A 12,847-nucleotide genomic window follows, 5' to 3' on the forward strand; every position below is an offset into this window, starting at 1 on the left:
ACATATATTTTGGTGGCAACCGAATATGTCACCAAATGGGTTGAGGCAGAGGCGTTGCCCAGAGCTACAGAAGATTCTGTCATATAGTTCTTGTTCCATATATTTGTGCGTTATGGCCTTCGAAGAAATATAATTACAGATGGTGGACCACAGTTTGCTGGGAACAAAATAGTTGCAACACTTAAAAACTATCATGTCCGGCATAAAATCACTACTCCATACCACCCACAGGAAAATGGTCAGGTAGAAAGCAGCAATAAAATAATAGAAGCAATCCTAACAAAAACAATCACGTCACACAGACGTGATTGGGCTACCAGACTACCAGAGGCACTGTGGGCTTACAAAACAATATGGAGAAGTACCACTGGTTTCTCACCTTATCAATTAGTGTTTGGCAAGCAACCCATTTTTCCCATAGAATTCGAAATCCAAACACTGCGAACAACACAGGAAGTTGGCTTAGATTTAACGGAGGCACAGATTAATCGATTGTAGTAGATCAATGAGCTCGATGAAATCAGGCTCTCTGCACTCCAAAATACTGCACTTATCCAACAGCAGCGAGCTAAATGGCATGATGCTCTCATTAAAAATAAAGTCTTCCATGAAGGAGACTGGGCACTTTTGTATGATTTCAGGTTTCAGGACTTTCCTGGGAAACTCCAAACTCATTGGTTGGGACCATACGAAATCCAGAAGGTACATGAAAATGGTACTCTTACTCTATTCACTATTGACGGTTTTGGATATGCCTTCAAGGCAAATGGCCACCGAGTTCGCCTTTATCGCAAACCACTCACTCGGGAGTCCTTCTGCCAGCAACTACGCCAAGACTCTGATATGGAAATTTTGGGGGAGGGAGAGAAGTCTTCCTCACATGTGATTCATTAAGTAATTTATCTCTTTTCACAGTTTGTACATAATTTCTTTTGTTTTTGTACATATTTTTGATTCAAATGCTTTGCCGTTACTTTTCGAACCAGCAGCAATGTTATTATTTTTGCTGTTCCTTTTCTCAAAGGGACAACATTTTTCGTTCTGTTGTTCATTTTTCAAAAGAACAACACCTGTTGGATCAGTCATCATTTTGCTTTAATTTTGTTCTTTTTCTTTATTTTTGCTTTCTGCTATTCCTTTTCCAAAGGAACAACATTTTCGATTTTTGTTGTTCATTTTCCAAAGGAACAACACTTTTGCTTTTTGCTGTTCCTTTTCCAAAGGAACGACATTTGTGTGCCTTGTTGTTCCTTTTCCAAAGGAACAACATTTTCGATTTTTGTTGTTCCTTTTCCAAAGGAATGGCACTTGGATGTCTTGTTTTTCCTTTTCCAAAGGAACAACATTTTCGATTTTTGCTATTCCTTTTACAAAGGAACGACATTTGGATGTCTTGTTGTTCCTTTTCCAAAGGAACAACATTTTCAATTTTTGCTGTTCCTTTTCCAAAGGAACGAAATTTGTGTGTTTTTTTGTTCCTTTTACAAAGGAACAACGGTTTCGATTTTTGCTGTTCATTTTCCAAAGGAACGACATTTGTGTGTTTTGTTGTTCCTTTTCCAAAGGAACAACAGTTTCGATTTTTTCTGTTCCTTTTCCAAAGGAATGGCATTTGTGTGTTTTGTTGTTCCTTTTCCAAAGGAACAACGTTTCTGATCTTTGCTGTTCCTTTTTCTAAAAGGAACACCACTTGTATTCTTTTGCTCTTCCTCTTTGAAGCAGCAACATCCTCGTATTCCTTTTACTTATGCTTGTTCCCCTTGTTGTTTTAAATTAAGGATGCTTACTGTTCCTGTTCTTTCAAGTCTTTTGGAATACAGCTATGCACTTATGCAATGGATACAAAATCACAACATAGTGAAATTAGGTAAATTATAAAATCGTTATTCTTATAAGAAATTGCTCTGAATTGGTAAAAGGACAGAGGGAAGGACACACTTACCCATTATCTTTTGTTTTCATTGTTTCACTAACTCTGTTATGATTGGTTATCTTTATCATGTTGGTTCCTTTTAAATCCTCTTTGATTATTATTCAGGAATAAGAGAAAAGGGTTTATATCTTCCTATTGAGATGTTAAGACTTCTTCCACCATTCCTACTCTTAAGGAGTGTTGAACCACCCTTTGTGTATAAATGGGATAGTACTTTACGAAAGAAAAAAGAAGAGAAAAAAGAGCAAACTGACTTGTTTATATAAAGTTGTCAAATGCAGGATAGGGGGTCTCACCAAGAGCCAGCCTACCATGATCATGAGGAAGAAAGTGAAGTGGTGTTCCCACTATGGCCACCACACCAGGGATATGGTCCAAAAGGTATATAAAATAAAGAACCTTTGGATCAGGAGGTCTCATCATGAGCTGGCCTGCCCACCTTTCGCTCCTTCCTCGTGAATGGCATTATGACTAACTGGTTACCACGCTAGCATAATGGCCTACATTTTGACATCACACAACACTTCCTAAGCATACACAAAGGATCATGGTTCCATGGGTGAAATAAACAACTTTTCCAAGGTTATGGACACCTGTCGGTAGTAAAGCACTGTTAATGGTATTGAAGTCACATTATTTACACCAATAGGTAGTTATTACCACCCTTCTGTTTCTTATGCCTTAGTAATCAATCACATAAGACGAATGCATATTATTTTCCAAACCATACAACGCATGTAAATCTATTATCACCAATCATCACAGAGCAGTTGACAATGACCGCATGAGAATCGGTATGTACGGCAGATGTCCTATCCTCCCAGCCTCACATCATATCACAACAGTCTCTTACGTATTAAGCGATCCAACTTGACACCTCGATTTCGGTAATCTGCTACCTTTGTGAACATGGCATATTGCCATACGTTGTTCCTTTATGACTCTGCTTCAGAATAGACTGGCACGCTGCTCCTTTATTTGACGGTCGGGATGGCCTATCACATTACGGGGGGGGAGGTTAACCTCATCATTCCTTGGATGACGTGTCAGACCGCTATTCGGGAAACTACGTACTTGGGAATAGCACGGCTCAACGGTATACTATTTTTTATTTTTTGCATGACTTGCTGTTCCTAAGCCATTTCCATTGTATATCCTGCAACATTAGATTTTGAGCGATTCTCGCGTCTGTCAGCCTCTCTGTGTTTCTAACAGCGTGAACAACTATCGTTCCATTGTCAAAATTCTGACATTTCATAGCAAAACCATAAACATGGGAGGGAGATCGATTCAGAGAGAACCGTTGGTGTTAACAGTCTCTGATGCTGCACGGGAAATCCTGGCAAGAGCTGGGTGGCTAACTTAACTCAATCTCTTACAGGAATCCAACGAGACTGTAGCAATTGAATTCTTGTAGAACTTGCAAGAGGATCATTCCACAGTGAGGGGGAAACACATAGCAGTCACCGATGACATAATCGCAGAGGTCTCGGGACTGCTAGCCACTGGGCCTGTATGGACACTAAAGAAGGAGAGATTGCAGAATATTATGGAAACCTTCCAGGAGGAAGGCTAGAGCCTGACAATTAGAGGAAAGGGAGTTCTGCCAACAGCATTAGGAGAACCATGGGCGGAATTGGTGAAGACCATTCAAAGCTACATCACCTGTGAAGGCAGAAAGGACGTGGTAAGACCACGACATCTTAAACTATTAGCTGTACTAAAGCATAAAAGCTCTGTAAATTTACCTGCATTTTTGAATTCATTACTTCATGACATTGCACGGAGCATAAAAAAGGCACAGCATGTAGAGTCAGTTGTTAGTCATCATGGGTTGATTCGGTTAACAACCAGCCATAGCCTTACCCAGTAGCAGAGCAGCTGGGAAGAGCTAATCGCCATGATAAATGGAGGATTGACCACACAATCCCCAAAATGTAAACATGCCACCAGTACACCCGAGCGTCTAGAAAAATGCAGGAAATCGGTCCGGCTAGCACGGCTACGAGGTGTTAGGATATTCCGACACATAGGATATAGTTAAGTTCAACTTGGTCTAGTATAGAGTTAGGTTAGAGTTAGGTAAAGTGTGTTTCTTTACCGTTGTACATTTTGTAACTTACAATCCGACGGTCACGATATGTAGTGATCCGACGGTTCACTCTCACCTCGGTATTACCGACACTTGATCCGTGGCTTGACACCCGATTGGTCCATGAGTTCTATTTAAAGCGCATGGAGGGTCATTGTTCGGGTAATCCGTGCATGAGAGAAGCTTATGTAAATTTTCATTCTTTGATTAATAAATTGTCTGTACCCACGTTGGGACAGGCCGTGGACTGTTTCCCTCCTTGCACTCTGAGGGTTTTAACCACGTCAAAAATACTGGTGTATTGATTTGAGATCTGGTTGTGAGCGGTGTCCTTTTGGTATTCTTCTGTGGAACTTACCCTGTAAATTCCTACATGGTATCAGAGCTATTTGAGGGCCGCGTCCGTTGGTGATCCAAATCTGAAGCCGGTAGAACTGCATGCGGCTGTCGTTTCCTAGATCTGCTGTTTCTGACTGCTTTCGGGCCGAGAGGACTGCTCTGTTGCATTCGGAGCATCTGTTTCAGTGAGGAACCCCTTTCGTTTCACGCGAAAAGGTTTCCGGTAGCCCTAGCTGCGTCATTTTTCAGATCGGGAGGTATACAGTGTTTTTTTTGCAGTTTACTGTCATTTTCTCTCTGCTTATTTCGGTTTCGGTTTATTTAGCCTTTTTTTTCCCGGATCTATACCTTTCATTTCTGCGTATGCTCTTTGCCCTGCGACTCTGTGCGATCTGGGCAAATCAGAAACAGAAAGAAAGGATTTTTCTCATGCGTATGCTCTTTTCCCTGCACCTTAGTGTGATCTCGGAAAATCAGAAACATTGAGGAAAATATTTAGTTTTTCGGCTAAAAGCTAACTTTGAGATTTTTTTTTAAAATTTCTAGTTTTTTGGCTAAAGCTAACTTCGAGCCGTAAGGTTCGTTTTTCTTTGGATATTCGTGTTGGGTTTTGTGTTTTGTGTTTTGTAGGGGAAAAGAGTCTTCCCAAGGCAAGCACGCAAATCGAGGCCCCCCCCCCTCTCTCTCTCTCTCTCTCTCTCTCTCTCTCTCTCTCTCAAATCTTTTGTATAGATCAATTGGTTCAAAGACCTTTTAAGAGAGTAGAGGTCTTGGGTTCAAGTCTCCATTTTGTGGGGGCGGATTTTTTCATTCCCGCACATTCGCGCACTTTGCCGGCAACGTCAACAATTTTTTTTCAAAAAGCCATAACTTCTTCATCCGGAAGCCTTTTTCAGAGCCGTTTTTTTTAAAACCGCCTATTTTTTCGAGATCTATCCATTGGACCACTCACTTTCAGCATCTTCAGCTTCAGTTGTTTTTCAAAAATGGAAAGTCCATGCCAAGTCATTCTTGACAGCACTAACTACTTCCAATGGGTCGCCTACATGGGAGATTTACTTAGAAGTAAAGGTCTCTTCAGAATAGCCACAGACCAAGAGAAGAAACCCAAAGATGAAGACAAGGCCGAAAAATGGGAAAATCGACAAGATCAAGCACGTGGCTTGATAGGAATGTCTGTTTCTCCTGATCTTAGATTCCACATTGCAGAAATTGAAACTCCTCATGAAGCATTAGAAAAACTTGCTAAAGTTTTTGGGATTAAAAATGAAATTAGATCCCATCAACTTGAAAATGAACTCTATCCGCCTTGTTCTTTCCCTTGCTGCCTCTTTAAAATGGGAAGTACATCAAATGGATGTTAAATCTGCCTTCTTGCATGGGGACTTGCAGGAAGAAATCTATATGGAACAACCCATTGGCTTCATACAAACAGACTCCAGCCTCGTTTGTCGCCTTAAGAAATCCCTTTATGGCCTCAAGCAAGCTCCTCGGGCTTGGTATGCCAAAATGGATAGCTTTCTTTTAGAATCTGGCTTTTCTAGGTGTCATTCTGACAATATTGTCTACACCAAGAAAGTGGGCAACTCTCTCATCATCCTTGTTCTTTATGTTGATGATCTTATTCTTACTGGTAGTGATCCCAACCTTATAAACCATGTGAAGTCCAGCCTTAAAAAGAAATTTGAAATGACAGACTTAGGACACTTACACTATTTTCTCGGTCTTCAAGTCTTGCAATCCCAAGAGGGTATTTTCCTTTCCCAGTCCAAGTATGCTTGTGATATTCTTCGTCATTTTCACATGGAAGACTGTAAGCCAGCCCCTTCTCCCTTTCAGTCTGGAGTCAAACTTTCAGTCTCTTGTACTTCTCCTGAAGTTGATGCTACCTTATACCGTCAACTTGTCGGAAAACTCTTGTATTTAACCCATACTCGTCCTGATCTTTCCTTTGTTGTTGGCCTTGTTGCTCGTTTTATGCAAAACCCCCGTGAAAGTCATTGGAAAGCAGCTAAAAGAATACTTCGTTATGTTCGAGGTACAATACAGTTTGGGATTCATTACAGTGCCAAAGCAGCTCCTCTGTTAGTTGGTTTCACTGATTCTGATTGGGCTGGTGACCTTGATGATCGGAAGTCTACTGCCGGTTATGTCTTCACTCTTGGTTCAGGACCTATTACATGGGCTTGTAAGAAACAGGCTGCCATTTCTCTTTCGTCAGCAGAAGCAGAGTATCGTGGTGCCGTGGAAGCTAGTAAGGAAGCCTTGTGGCTTCGTCAGATCCTATCAGAGTTTGGCTTTGAGCAGCAGCATCCAACCACACTTTGGTGTGATAATCAAAGTGCCATTCAGCTATGCAAAGATCCAGTCCAGCATCAGCGCAGCAAACACATTGAACTACACATGCACTTCATCAGAAAGCTCATTCTTGACCATGTTCTTGAAGTGCAATATTGTCCAACGGATGATCAGGTTGCAGACATCTTCACAAAGGCTCTCACAGAGGCGAAGTTCACTAAACTTCGATATATGCTTGGAGTTCAGGAAGTTGTCACTAAGGGGGGATAGGCTCTAGTGCCTCCTTCCTTCTCCTATTGTGTCATATTTGTAAATCCTTCAATCCTATCCCAAGTTGTTCTTAAGGGGGGATGTTAGGATATTCCGACACATAGGATATAGTTAAGTTCAACTTGGTCTAGTATAGAGTTAGGTTAGAGTTAGGTAAAGTGTGTTTCTTTACCGTTGTACATTTTGTAACTTACAATCCGACGGTCACGATATGTAGTGATCCGACGGTTCACTCTCACCTCGGTATTACCGACACTTGATCCGTGGCTTGACACCCGATTGGTCCATGAGTTCTATTTAAAGCGCATGGAGGGTCATTGTTCGGGTAATCCGTGCATGAGAGAAGCTTATGTAAATTTTCATTCTTTGATTAATAAATTGTCTGTACCCACGTTGGGACAGGCCGTGGACTGTTTCCCTCCTTGCACTCTGAGGGTTTTAACCACGTCAAAAATACTGGTGTATTGATTTGAGATCTGGTTGTGAGCGGTGTCCTTTTGGTATTCTTCTGTGGAACTTACCCTGTAAATTCCTACACGAGGGAGGCTGGAGAAGCCCCAAGGAAACACCAGCTAGCCGGTAGAAATAGAAGATGAGCAACCCCTATGATTAGAAGGGGAAGACGATGAGAAAGGAGTGCAGGAAGAAGAGGAAGGAGAAAAAGAAGAAGAAGCCGAGCAATCTGAAGAAGAAGGAGAAAAAGAAGAAGAAGCCGAGCAATCGGAGTAGGAGGAGGAAACAGAACAACAGGAAGGTAGCCCATTGCAGGACCCATTGGGAGAAGATGAATTGGCCAAATTTTTGGCCAATATGGGCGAATATGGCCAACCTTCCAGTCCATCAGACCTTCATGCCGAAGAGAAACCTCAGGAGGAAAATGCACCTGAAGAATCACATGTAAAGGAGGTAGAAGAAGAGAATCTTCCCGTTCATGATGAAAACATGACAGGAGATGCAGAATAGGGACAACCCGTTCCTAACCAGACGACACCAGAAGAAACTCCGGAGGTAGGGGGGGAAGAAAAGGAAGTCACCTAAGAAATCATAGAACCAGCTAGGGTTCTTGGCCTGGAGCAGCCAGAGCAGAGCAACAAAGGAGCACCCCAGGAACAAAATCAGGAAGTTAGTCACAGTCTAGGCCGCAGTGAACAGCCTACTGTTCCTTTTAAGGAAATTCAGGAAATTAAGGAATTGCGAAAGGAACAGCAGAGATTACTGAATATAATAGTCCAGCTCCACCAGCAGATTAGGATTCTAAAAGCCAGGCAAAGGGTAAAAATGACTTCGGGAAGGAAAAATGCAACCACTCTAGCAAAACCCCTCAAGACAAGCGGGCGGAGGACCAGAGTCCATCCTGCTGTTCAAAACCCTGTCGAAAGCCAGGCCGCTATTCCAAATGATGCTAGGGAGAAGACTGTTGTTCCAATTGAAAAGGAACAGCAATGGAATGATATCCACATTAAAATAGAAATGGATGAGATGTTGACCCGCGATAAGGAAATTCAGACGAAGACACCACCTTCGGGAGTGACAAGAGTCATGAACTCAAAACAACGCAATAGGAAAATTTAGGTAAAACTCTCGGCCTCAACTGCCGCATGGAAAAGAGATCCAAAAACGGTAACCCTACGAAAGGGTTTGAAGCAAGCTTGGCAAGCAACAGAAAAGATTAGAGAGCAAACGGTCCCTCGAGAAAAGTATGAAGAGCTACAACAGCAGCTTAGGAACGTCAATCTATCCAAAAGCCAGGCCTTTGAAGGGTGGCGAAGGGAAGAAGAAAAAGTCGCGAAGGTAACTCGTAGGTTAGATATAGTTATCAAGCAGATTGATACCTTATGTTCCTTATACAATGACGTCCTAGCATGTAGAGCCCCCGCTAAGAATTATGCCTTGTTTTTAATGGAACAATATTTGCAATTGAAAATAAAGGTTGTTAAAGCAGGTGCTCCCATACAAATTAACACCATCGATGATTTTATAAACTGTTGTAAACACTACGAGGTAAAAGTTCAGAGACTACTTTGTGAGTTTTATTTGCATAACCTTGTATTAGACCAGGAGACCGAGCTGAACCCTGGCCCTTTTGTTGGGGATATCCAATTATAGGCATTTATTTCATTTGGGGTTAATCAAATTAAATGGCTTAAAGCCTATAATGCTTTCCAAAGACAAGAAAACGGATTAGATTTGTGGATAAGAGCTGAGCCTAGGGATCCGGTACAGTTGTGGAGAAAACATAGAAACCTCATGAAGACTCCAGGTGTAATTGAAGCATTAGGACCCATGCATGAGGCAATCATTCGACAGGGATTAGAATACTTTTTCTCTATCAAGGACCCTGCCACTGATGTGGCTAAATTTCGGTATCAAATATCTAATCCGAATATCCAGCTCAGGGAACCATTTAAGTATGAAAATTTTAAATTACTCGCCAACCACTTGCACCTCTATGGTGAAGTCATTTTGAGGGCAGGACCATCCTGGTTAGGATATAGGTTCTGGAGTCCAAATATTTGGCACCCTGCACCTAGATACCAAGCCCTGTATGAGATGCCTGAGGGTCAGACAGGCTATTTCTTTGAACACCTAGTTATGCATCATGGCTGTAGGCCTTCACATGAGATTCCATCTCCAGCCTACTCACTCACTGCCTTACACGTCAACTACAATGTTTTCATGAGGGCATGAAAAAGGGTAAGCAGGGGGGTGTGTGGAGTACTAAAGAAGGTATTTTTTTGGTAATTATTTCAGCATCTTTTCATTAGAACTTACAAAACTTTTTGCATCATGAACTCAGAAAATGATAAGGAATTGTAATAAAACATGTGAGATTAATATGCAAGACGAAAACACTGACAATTGTCATTTCCTTATGCAGGAAGGAGGAAGAAAGAGAAGTTTCCGTTCTAAAGGAAAGGACAAGGATGGGTTAACCGTTGTCCCTTTGACGGGAGACCGTATGCAAACAAGGCAAAGCAAATCAAAGAGAATCAGCCCTGGAAAGAAAGTGGAGATATCGGCTTGGCACAGGAAAGGAAAGAGATGACTGAGGACTAACGGTTCGGTGAATCTATTTCCGCACTTAGATATCTCCGCCTTCACCCTTATAAAAGGGGCAGCACTGTTAGCTTGAGAGGGGTTGGTGATGTTTTTATGTAATTTCTCTGAAGATTGAAACTTTGATCATCTAGTCTCGTTGAGAACTAATCTACTGTAATTTCATTTTATGCATTAATACAAACTCGGTTGCTATTTCATCCCTGAGTCTGGAATAACTTCAAGCGGTGTACCCCTGGAGGCTAAGGGCCCAGCCCTGGAGGACACTTGCTCCTGTACTATTACGTTTTGTTTATGCGTGGTTTGCTTATCAACGTTATTTGGTAATCTGATGCTTTTTGTTAGTTTACATCACATGCTCTATTATGTTTACTTTACTGAGACAGAACTATTGCATTGACTCCGCAACATATCACTATTCTTCTAAGTGTTAATATAATACTGTCAGTCTTTACAGAATATTGTTGCTGTTTAATTACAGAGCCTCTGTGCTGTGCACTTATTACGGAATTCATCTGAGCGATTATGTTATTTGCAATTGTTAGATCTATAGACATTGCTGTTCCATTCTAAAATGCAGTCGTACTCTTTTATAGCTGAGAGTGATAATTGGTTTACCAAGATCGGGTTACTATTAAGGTGTGTTGTGTGCATATATGGTTTTAAAGTGCTATTCTATAATTCATCATTAATCAGAGCTATTCCATTTTGGTGTGTTGTTCAATTCGTCCTTTAGGGTGAAGGATTGCCATTTGATTCCTATAGGTCACAATTCGTGCATTTGATCTTGTAGGCTAAGGTGTTACTGCTTGCTAGACTTAGTTGTTGTTACAGTTTCAGATTTGCTGTTCTATTTCAGATTTGCTGTTCCATTTTAGATTTGTTGTTCTATTTCTTATTTCGCTGCTCCATTTCTTATCTGCCGTTCCATTTCCTGTCCTTTGTTATTTTGGTGTGAAGAATGACCCAGGGTTTTAGTGAGCATTGACATTTACTACCTGGCTCCCAGATCCACGATCTGTTCTCTGATTTACCTTAGTTCCATCAGTTTACAAAGGGATGAGTTACTGCTACTAAACCCTTGACTGATAAATTGCTTAGCTTTCTGAATGTGTATTTTAATCTTTTGAAGTAGTTTGCTATAAACAAGCATCCGTTTACTCTTGTCTTTATGAACACTGTACTGCTAGCATTACTCTAGCAAATGATAGCCTCAAACTGAGACACTGTTTGAAATAACAAAACGTTCCTGGATTAACAATTAATGTGAGGTAATTAGAGGTGAAAGAGACCCTTTTTATAGCTCCACACCCAGTGCCATCCTCCCAGCTTGAAAGCCCTCTTCACCTCACACAAAGCAAGATCACCCAATAATGTCTTCAAAGAGAAACTGGCAGCACCTCTTTGCAAATTACCCAATTCCAACCTCTGGATCTCTTGGATGAGGGATCCATTTATAGATATTTACAAGGGGGTGAGTCAACTTCTGGGATTTTGATTAGTGTCATCTTTTTGATAGTTCCTGGTTCCACATGGAGATTTTATATCTCTTACTCATCCCTAGGCGAACTCAGAGAGGCAAGTGTCAAATGAGAAGTTTCTAGAAGATTCTCTGGGTTTCCACCTAGCAAACTACTTGTGCCATTTGTCTTCTCTCGCTCATCGTGCCCTATAGAAGGGCTTTCCAGTATGCATCACACTTTTTGCTTGTGGCAGGTGAGATGCATCGCACCTTTAGCATTGGGCAGTCTATATGGTCCTAGTTTGACCAATTTTGAGTAGCTTTTCATGGAGAACTTCTGGGAGATGATTTAATTAACTGACCTTGCTCCTTTAGGGTATGAAACAACACTTTTAGGGACTTAGAAGGCCCGGGTTTTGTTGATGCCTCGAAAATCGCTGCACAACATTGGGGATAACCACCCGGTCCGGACCTTAGTACAACTCCTTTTCCGTTTGGAATAGTGGCTCCGACTGGGGATAATGGGACCAGTTTCCCAAAAGTGGATAAATGGGATGAATGGGTGATGTATAAATTGAGCTAGCGATGAGCGAATAACTAAATCTATTGAGAAGAATACAAAAACTATGAACTATCCCGGGAATCTATTGAGCTTTAAAGTGTAGCCTTTGATGGTCTGTGTCTAAAGACAGGCATATAGATGACTCCATCTAACAGACATAGATATTAATTCATTCAAGATTACTGTGCCTAAATATTTAAGCAAAGCAATTAAAGCGATATTACCACACTCATCATTTATATTATCGACATATACATGATTAAAAGGAAAGCATATCATAAAACATCCAATAGTGGAAGGAATGCAGAATTGCTGTTAAAGCGCATGCATATAATCAACAATAGCAAGGATAACAATTCACATAACAGGAATGAATTCAGACATAGATAGAAATACCATATGAGCTGCTTTAACACTCCCGATATCAATCGCTACTTGTAATTCTCCCTTCAACGCAGAAACATTCTCAACAAAGACAATAGTGCACAATTGCATAAAAAAGCCTCCTTGTTGAATTAAGAACAACTGGTCCAGTTTCATAAAAGAATATTGACTGAAGCACAATAGTGCAAACTTCAGTCTTTAAGTCTGGTACAAAACTTTACGACCCTTTCCAAAACAATGAAAGGGTCTATAAATACTTAAATTAATCTAAATATCTATTAAACTGAAATGCAACTAAATCGGTATCAATAAATCTTGATCCTATTTTTCTCAGCGATCTGGCAATCGGCGGCATGATTCATCAGGTAGGCTGCTTGCCTTTAAATCTGAGCTAACTTATCGCAAGCATTGGCTCTACTTCAGGGGGTTTGTTGAGGCACGAACTGAGTT

This window comes from Pinus tabuliformis, chromosome X (assembly GCF_031772625.1).
Source record: "Pinus tabuliformis cultivar Carrire ecotype Pingquan chromosome X, CPIR1, whole genome shotgun sequence".
Lineage (NCBI taxonomy): Eukaryota > Viridiplantae > Streptophyta > Pinopsida > Pinales > Pinaceae > Pinus > Pinus tabuliformis.